Raw genomic sequence first — 10,017 nt, 5'->3', positions numbered from 1 at the left:
CAGCCATCTGGATGTCTTCTCTGGAAAAGTATCTATTCATGTCTTTTGCCCATTTCTTAACTCGATTATTTGTTTTTTGGATGTTGACCTTGGTAAGTTCTTTACGGATTTTGGATACTAACCCTTTATCAGATATGTCATTTGTAAATATCTTTTCCCATTCTGTAGCCTGCCTTTTAGTTTTGTTGTTTCCTTCGTTGTGTGGAAGGTGTTTATCTTCATGAAGTCCCAATAGTTCATTTTTGCTTTTGTTTCTCTTGAATAGGCAGTATTATTAAAGAGGACACAAAAAGCACTAATTATGAAGGATAAAAATGATTGTACATTGCACTTTATTAATATCAGAAACTTCTGTTCATCAAGACACCATTAAGCGAATAAGGAAGCAAGCCACAAACTAGGAAAAGATATAAGGAACACATATATCTGACAAATGGCTCATATCTATAATGTATAAAGAATTCTTACAAATAAATTTTAAAAAGACAATCCAATTAAAAAATGGGCAAACACCTCCAAACAGCACTTCAAAACTAGAATATCCTAATGTCTAATAAATTTGTGAAAATATAGGCGCCTGGGTGGCTCAGTCGGTTAAGCGACTGCCTTTGGCTCAGGTCATGATCCTGGAGTGAGTCCGAGGATCGAATCCCACATGGGGCTTCCTGCTCAGCAGGGGGTCTGCTTCTCCCTCTGACCTTCCCCCCCTCATGCTCCCTCTCTCTCTCTCAAATAAATAAATCTAAAAAAAATTGTGAAAATATGTTCAGCTTCATTAGTTTGCAGAGAAATACAAGTTAAAACCAACACGTCATACCACTAAACACCCTCCCCCTCCCCCTCGGAATGTCTAAAATAATAAAGACAGAAAGTGTCAAGTATTTTATGAGGATGTGGTACAACAGGAACTGGCACTACCACTTTGAAAAACTGTTTGGCACAGTATAACAAAGGTAAACATATGTATAGTTTACGACCAAGCAATCTCACTCTAGATATACCCATAATAAAAATGTGTGCATTGGTTTACCAAACAACATTTGCACATATGTTTATAATAGTATTTTTTATGTTTTTATGTTGCACAGACCCAAATGTTCTTTTTTTAAAAAAAAATATTTTATTTATTTGTCAGAGAGAGAGAGAGCACAAGCAGGGGAAGCGGCAGGCAGAGGGAGATGCAGGCTCCCTGCTCAGCAGGGAGCCCGACGTGGGACTTGATCCCAGGACGCTGGGATCATGACCTGAGCCAAAGGCAGACGTTTAACCCACTGAGCCACCCAGGCATCCCCCAAATGTTTTTCATCAGGAAAACGTATAAATAATTATCATATATTTACACAGTGGGATGTTATTAAGTAATAAAAATGTACAAATTACAACTACATGCAGTATGGCTGGATCTCACAAACCTAATGTTGAGATAAAGAAGCCAAAGTGAAAAAGAGTAATGTACATGAGTTTTACGAGTTTAAACACAGGCAAAATTTTGATATTAGAATTCAAGGTAGTGGCATCCTTGAATAATGACTGGAACAGAGTTTCTACAGTGTTGGTAATGGTCTGGGGGTTTTTCTTCTGTTCTGAGTACTGGTTAAATGGTTTTAGTTTGCAAAACTTCACTGAGCTAGGTACTCATGATTTGGTGACTTTTACATATGTATTTTATACTTTATTTAAAAGTTCCCTTAATGCAAAACAAACTGACATCATTCTTCTTATAGTAAATCGTTAAGCTTACAAAAAAATTCTCACAGTATTGGTGGGTATGTAACTTGGTACATTCTTTCTAGAGGGCTATTTGACAGTAATTATTAAAAAGTCTTAGAAATGTTCATACTCTTTGATGTAATAATTTTTTACATTATATTATACAGAAAAAATCATACATGTGTTTAGAGACTTACACATAAAGATATTCATTGTAGTAAAACAAATACAAGCAAAGTAATGGAAAAAATAAGCAAAAATATAAGCAAAAAATGAAAAAATATAGATTAGCTGGCTTAAACAGATTATTGCGTATTGGTATAATTAAGTTCTGTAAAACAAGAAAAATATGCTGCATATACAATGGAATATTATTCAGCCATAAAAAAGAATGAAATCTTGCCATTTGCAACAACATGGCTGGAGCTGAGAGCATTATGTTAAGTGAAATAAGTCAGTCAGAGAAAGACAAATACCATATGATTTCACTCATATGTGGAATTTAAGAAACAAAACAAATGAGCAAAGGGAAAAAAGAAAGAGAGAGAGAAACCAAGAAACAGACTTAATTTAGAGAACAAACTGATGGTTACCAGAGGGGAGGTGGGTGGGGGGATGAAAGAAATAGGTGATGGGGATTAAGGAGTGCACTTGGTGTGATGAGCACCAGGTGATGTATGGAAGTGTTGAATCACTATGTTGTATACTTGAAACTAATATAACACTATGTTAACTATAGTGGAATTAAAATAAAAAGCCTAATTAAAATAAATAAATGAATAAATAACTTAATTAAAGTTAAGAAAAAGAAAGAAAAATATGCCATAAAAATGTATTTAATGATAAAGAAAACTTCTCATGGTTTACACTTTAAATAATAGAAAAGTTGATTAGAAACAGTGTGCTCAGTGGGACTCTAATATACATGTATCTGTATATACATGTGTAAACATAGAATGTAATAAAAGAATATAATCTATCCTTATTTCTGAATATGCTTATATTATAAATATTAAAACAAAAAATCTTTTTTAAAAAGATCTTATATTTTAGTAAATCTTTACACCCACAACCCCAAGATCAAGAGTCACATGCTTTACCAACTGAGCAGCCAAGCACCCCCAAAACAAAAAAATTCTATACATAAAACCACCAGGAACAAAAATAGTAAATAACAAACTAGGAAACATGTGCAGAACATACATCATGAATTTATTTTAACTTCATTTTTCCACATCAGAAAAAAGTAGTGTGGAAAAATCTTCCTTTCCACTCCACTTGGAAAATCTATCACTTCCTTCCCAAGTTTATTTAGGATACAGGATAAGCCATTATAATATAGAGACCCCCAAAATACAATGGTTCAAACAAGAGAGAAATATATTTCTCCCATACAAAATAGTCCAGAGATAGAAAGGGATTTTTGGACAGGTGGATTTGTCTGCTGTATGAGGTCAAGTGCTTATTTTGTTGCTCTGCTATCTCCTAGAGTGTTTTACTTACACTTTGTCAGAGTTCAGGGACACAGGAAGGAGGAAAGAGAAAGTAGTAGGCAAACAATTTTCTTTTAAATACTGAAACATAATTAAAAAAAGAAAATAATGTATGTTGAAGAAATAAATTCAAGAGAATAGGAAAAAAAGAAACTGGTTTAAAAAAAAGTAGTACAGAAGTTGCACGTTCCACATCTCGCATTCCATTGCAAAGAAATTGGACACAAAGACACTTGGCCGCAAAGAGGCTGGGGAATGCTAGTTTCTAGTTGAGTGATCAAGAGTTCCTTTAAAACTCTGGGTATTGTACGGTGACTAACATAACATAATAAAATAAAATTAAAAAAAAAACTTTGGGGACGAGAATCCTATTACTTAGAAGAAGATGGGGACATCTTAAGCCATTAAAACACCAAAAAAAAAAAAACAAACAAACAAACCCACAACAAAACAAAACAAAAAAATTAAAAAAACACACCAACTTGTTTTTATTGAGGTGTAATTCATAAGAGGCTACTTTGCTGATAAGGCTTCTTAGAACTATGGCTGGATGTTTTGTTCTAGTCTCCCAAGAAGGGCCATTTTATTTTTTAGACTCACTTCTAAAGTCATGTGGTCTTTAACTTTGGGGTCTATTTTGCATATAAGTACTAATGCAAATAAATTTAAACTCAAGTAGACCTCATCACATGTCACCCCATGAATGTTGACAATGGAAGGAATATCTTGCCTGTAGTATAATATCAGTTCTGGACTGAAAAGCTGGGGAAGAAACTTAATTTTCTTTTTTTTTTTTTTCAAGATTGTATTATTTATTTTTTGACAGAGTGACAGTGAGAGAGGGAACACAAGTAGGGGGAGTGGGAGAGGGAGAAGCAGGCTTCCCGCGGAGCAGGGAGCCTGATGCGGGGCTCGATTCCAGGACCGTGGGATCATGACCTGAGCTGAAGGCAGACGCTTAAAGACTGAGCCACCGAGGGGCCCTGATTTTCTTTTTTTAAATCATGAATGAGTGTTGACTTTTGTCAGATATTTTTATACATCTATTGAAATAATAATATGTTTTTTCTCTTTGACTCTATAAATAAGTAGAGTGTATTATTTGATTTTTGAATGTTAAACCAACTTTATGTTCCTGGGGTAAACTCCACTTGGTACTCATCCTTATATATACATCAATGGATATTATATGCTAGTAATTTTATGGGGATTTTTGCATATAGGTTCACGAGTATATTGGTCTATAATTTTTTCTTATAATATCCATAACAGGTTTTATTGTCAGGATTATTCTTGTATCTTAAAATGAGTTGCAGAGTGCTTTGTATCCTCCAATTTCTGAAAGACTGTAATGTTGGCAGTATTTCTTTTTTAAACGATTGCTAGAGCTCACCAGTACAATCTTTATGAGAAATTTTTTTGGTTATGAATTTATTTTATTTTATAGATATAAATTTACTCAGATCTGACGCCTGGCGGCCGCTGGACCACCAAACTCATATGCACCCTCCCGGGCTCCCGCGCCGCGCTTCGTGGGGTCCGCACGGCGGTGGAGCGGCACACTCGGGCCGAGGCGGTGACTGAGACCGCGGCGGGCTCCGTGGAGCTCGCTGTAGTGCGCTGTGTGGCCTCGGAGCCCAAGCTAAGCCTGTCGTTCGCGCTGGCCGACGGCAGCCACAAGAACATGCAGCGCGACCAAAGCGAGCCGCTGGGTCGGGCCCTCAGCCGGCTTGCAACCAGTGCCCTCAAAGGCGACCCTAAGGCGGCCGCTGCCAAGAAGAGCAGGAAGAACCAGCCAAATGCAAGTGGCGGCGTGGCCGGTGCGGGGCCTGCGTCCGAGCTGGCTGCGGCCTGCGAGCCCGTGGTGAAGCTGTACTACCCGGAGCGGGCAGCGGCTGAAGACGTGCTCCACGTGGACAGCGCGGTGCTGCAGATCGGCGACGTCAAGTACAACGTGGAGCGCAACCCGTCCGCCTTCACTAGCTGCAGTTGCCACGCCACATTATGCCGGCTTCCCGGTGTGCCCCAGGATCAGCCTCGAACTTGGGGATCCCGCCAGCTCCTTATTCCGCTGGCACAAGGAAGCCACACCCGGAGCGGCAGAGCCTGAGGGCGGGGGCCCTCGTTACTGTCTCCCTCTTCACCCTCTCCTAGTTGGACGGAGACGGGTGTGAACGAGGGGGGCCACACGCCGTCCAATGCCGACATCGGGCTCCGGACTCAAGCTTCATTGCACCCCAGGCAATGGGCAGCGCTTCAGGCCAAGCCGGGAGTTGGAAAGTGTGTGCCCCGTGGAGGCTGGGCCTGGCACGTGCACTTTTGACCACCGCATCTCTACACCAAGAAGGTGACGGATAACTCTGTCATCTGCACGGTCTCTTACGAACTCCAGGCTGACACGTACGCCCAGACTGAGTTTTCGAGGAGTGTCCTGTACCTGTACTGTGCTCCTTATGCCCTGGAGCTCGACTACCGCCAGAACCTTATCCAGTGGAAACTCACGGGCTACAAAGCTGACCTCATCTGTTTGCAAGAGGATGATCCCAACGTGTTTACAGACGGCTTGGTGCCGGCCCTCCAGGCCTTGGGGCTGGAGGGCGTGTTGAGAATCAAGCAGCAGGAAGGCCTGGCTACTTTCTACAGAAGACCAAATTCACTCTCCTTAGCCAGCATGACATTTCTTTCCATGAAGCCCTGGAGTCCAATCCACTTCGCAAAGAACTGCTGGAGAACCTAGTTTGTACCTGTTTGCACAGAAGAGGGTGCTCCTGAGGTCTTCTGTCCTCTAGGTTTCTGTTCTTCAGTCTACAAAGGACTCTTCTAAAAGGGTGTTGCTAATACCCATCTCTGCTGGCATCCAAAAGGTAGGTACATTTCTCTCATTCAAATGGCAGTAGTCTTGGCTCACATTAGACATGTCTCGTGTGACCTGTATCCTGGCATACCAGTTATGTTTTGTGGACACTTTAATAGTACCCCATCAACAGGAATGTATCATTTTGTTGTCAATGGGGAAGAGGAACGGTGAAACATGTCCCTTACCCATTTTTTCAAACTGAGAAGTGCTTGTGGTGAACCTGCTTACTCAAATTACGTTGGTGGCTTTCATGGATGTCTGGATTACATTTTCATTGACTTAAATGCTCTAGAGGTTGGACAGGTGATTTCCATTACCTAGTCATGAAGAAGTTACCACCCACCAGGCCTTACCTAGTGTTTCCCATCCCTCTGATCACATAGCACCTGTATGTGATTTAGAATGGAAATAGATTTGTGTTCAATAGAATGTAAGTCTGCTTTAGTAGGCAATTTAATATGAATCAGAGCTTATGTGTAACCTTCAAAGAGGAAAACTAGACAGACACCAAGGCAAAATGTTATTCTACTAGATACGTTCCAGTGTCTTCATTACATGACTGTTCATAATATTTGCAGTTTCTCCACTTTTCTTTTTTCCTATGGTTGAAGGAAAAATAAATATATTTATGACTCCCAGGAAGAACATTGAATTATTATGTACATTTTTATAAGTACCTTTTTTTTAGCTAGGAATTAAGAATTTTGTAAAAAAAAAAAACCCATTTGAATGATCCTTTAATTTTTCTATCATAACATTTCAAATTGAATCATGTTTATATAATTGGGGAAAAATGCATACAGGTTAAAGTGAGAGGCCTAAGTCTGACACATGAAAGGAGTGACATTAGAGTCTACCTCTTCCTCAATTTGGTTAGCAATTTAATACAACTTCAGAGCTTTAACAGAAGATTAAAATATGCCATCACCAATTGTTATTACTTCTCATCTTTAATTTGCCAATTAACATAATTAATTTTCATTCTGTTATTTTTAGGATTTTAATTTTTAGTATATGGTACAAATGGGCATTTATATTCTTATTCTTACTGCAGCTCATTTGAACTTTTAGGATACAAGCACAATTTAGTATTCAAAGTGAATAGCAACATAGTCAACTTGATCCCATTTTCTTTAATTATTCTTGCCCATGAAAAATGTTCATAAATCAGTAGGGTATTTGACCATATGATATTACAGAATACAGCATAATAGATTATGTGAAACTGCCTACCGATATGGGCTTGACATTTTCGGTGAACCACTGAGCATTTCTATGCTGGAAGTATTTTTGAAATTGTTGGTTTTTATAAGTAGGAGAAAGGGGAGTAGTGGGGCTTTTGAGCATTTCTGAAATAAACTGTTCTTTTTATAGACTTGAGCATTATAGTTTGTTATAGGAAAACATTGTATATAGTTTATATACTGTAAAAAAATTTAAATATGAAGTCAAACCTTTTAAAATTAGAAATTACAGTTTTACTGATTAGTTTCTAGCCTAGAGTGATAACTGAGCTCTTCTAACTCAGTTATCACCATACCTTATTTGTAATGCTTTAGCTGTTACTTTTTGATGTTCAGGATACTATAATGTTATCTCATATTTCTGCATTTAGTTTCTATAGCTTAGATATTAAAAGCCCACCCACTTCAAGAGTTCTAATTTTCCACCGTCATGAGAGCTTTTTTTTTTTTTTTTTTTTTTTTGAGAGAGGATGAGAGGAGAGAGAGAGCACATGAGAGGGAGGAGGGTCAGAGGGAGAAGCAGACTCCCTGCTGAGCAGGGAGCCCGATGCAGGACTCGATCCCGGGACTCCAGGATCATGACCTGAGCCGAAGGCAGTCGCTTAACCAACTGAGCCACCCAGGCGCCCCGTCATGAGAGCTTTTGTCCCAAATTCTTTACTAATCTCTAAACCCAATACCATAAGAACTTTTCTCTTTTGATAAAGTAGGCTGTACTTTCATATTCCACTCACTATCCAGTGTATTGTTAACTCTTAGTTTAGTTAAGTTTGAGGATGAGAGTTTTACCTACAGTTCAGTTTGAACCTTGAAGTACTTAAAATACTGGAGGGGAAAAATTAAAGTGGCAGTTTCTTGGGATCTTGTTTAGAAAAAGCTATAAATGAAAAGTTGATGTTACCAAATTGTGCCTTCCTAAATAACATTTTTGAGAGCATTTTATTTTATTTTTTTATTTTTTTATTTTTTTATTTTTAAAGATTTTATTTATTTATTTGAGAGAGAGAGAACGAGAGACAGAGAGCATGAGAGGGAGGAGAGTCAGAGGGAGAAGCAGACTCCCTGCTGAGCAGGGAGCCCGATGTGGGACTCGATCCCGGGACTTCAGGACCATGACCTGAGCCGAAGGCAGTTGCTTAACCAACTGAGCCACCCAGGCGCCCCGAGAGCATTTTAATATCAGTTTACAAATACATGAATATGTTCAAGCCAGAATCTGATTCTTTTGCAAAATACATATTTTTCCTCCTTTTAAAAAAATTTACTCAAATTTTGTTTCTTCTTTAGTTAGTTTGGAAAGCTTTTCTTTTCAAGTAATTTTACCATTTCATCTATTCATCTGTGTCAGTGACTTTATTGGCATAAAGTTGCTCGCAATATTTCCTTACTATGTCTGTACAAAGTGTGGTGCTAGCCTTATTGCAACCCTGATATTGGTAATTTGTGACTTCTTTTTTTCTTGATTCATTTCTTAGAAGTTTAATGATCTTATAGTATTTTCAAAGAACCAATATTTGGCTTTGTTGTTTTTTCTGCTTTTTAAAAAAATCAGTTTTCTATTTCATTGTTTTCTGCCTTACTTTACTATTTCTTTGCTTCTATTTACTTTGGATACCATATCCTTTTTTTCTCTAACTTCTGTAGATGGAAATTTAGATCATTAATTTTAAATGTCTCTTCTAATATAGGCATTTAAAAGTACAGATTTTCCTCTAAGCATTGTTTTAACAACATCCTCCAATCTAATATGTTATCACTGAGTTTGAAATATTTCTAATTTGCCTTGAATTTTTTTGACCCATGGATTATTCACAAGTGTCATTTAAAACATTGGTGTTTTTTTTCTAGATATCTTTTATTTCTTATTTTTAACTAATTAACTTTTTGTAGTCAGAGAACGTACTCTGTAAGCGCTATTCATGCAAGTCCAGATAGCACAGAAAGTACACTCTGGTTAGAGGAGGAATAAAGCCTTCATATTAAAATATTAAGTCAAATATTTTTTTTAAGATTTTATTTATTTATTTGAGAGAGAGAGAGAGCACGCACAAGCAGGGGGGGAGGGGCAGAGGGAGAGGGAGAAGCAGGCTCCCTGCTGAACAGGGAGCCTGATGTGGGGCTCGATCCCAGGACCCTGAGATCATGACCTGAGCCGAAGGCAGACGCTTAGCAGACTGAGCCATGCAGGCGCCCACTATTTTTCTTTTTTTAAAAAGATTTTACTTTTAAGTAGTCTCTACACCCAACATGGGGCTCAAACTCACAACCCTGAGACCAAGAGTCACACGCTCCACCAACTGAGCCATCCAGGCAAGCCGAAATAAACTATTTTTCTAACTGTTCCTTCCCATGGTAGGTTCTACTATTGACTGAGACATTATTCTGAATGTTTTTGTGAGGGTGTTTTTGGATGACACTAACATTTAAGTTGGTGGACTTCAAGCTATTGCTCTCCATAATGTGGGTGGGCCTCATCTAATCAGTTGAAGGTCTGAATGAAACAAAAGACTGACCTCGCCCAGGCAAGAAGGAATTCTGCCAGCAGTTGGCTTTTGAGCTTGAACTGCTAAATTAGCTCTTCTTTGGTCTCCAAACCCCCTATGTATATAACCACATATATGCCATTTCCTGTATACTTCTTTCTTCTATGTAAAGGCACATTTCCAGCAGATGTCATTTTTCTTCCACCTCAAAACTCCCTTTAATATTTCTT

The 10,017-nt window shown here is 38.4% G+C and overlaps 1 pseudogene; it reads left to right on the top strand.

The window, feature by feature from the left end:
• Positions 1-1,450: 1,450 nt before the first annotated feature.
• On the top strand, positions 1,451-6,472 carry LOC118540072 (2',5'-phosphodiesterase 12 pseudogene; annotated as a pseudogene).
• The last annotated feature ends 3,545 nt before the right edge of the window (positions 6,473-10,017 follow it).

The sequence above is a fragment of the Halichoerus grypus genome, chromosome X (assembly GCF_964656455.1).
Source record: "Halichoerus grypus chromosome X, mHalGry1.hap1.1, whole genome shotgun sequence".
Classification (NCBI taxonomy): domain Eukaryota; kingdom Metazoa; phylum Chordata; class Mammalia; order Carnivora; family Phocidae; genus Halichoerus; species Halichoerus grypus.
Note: the sequence above shows the minus strand (reverse complement) of the source record. Positions and strands in the feature narration are given on the sequence as shown.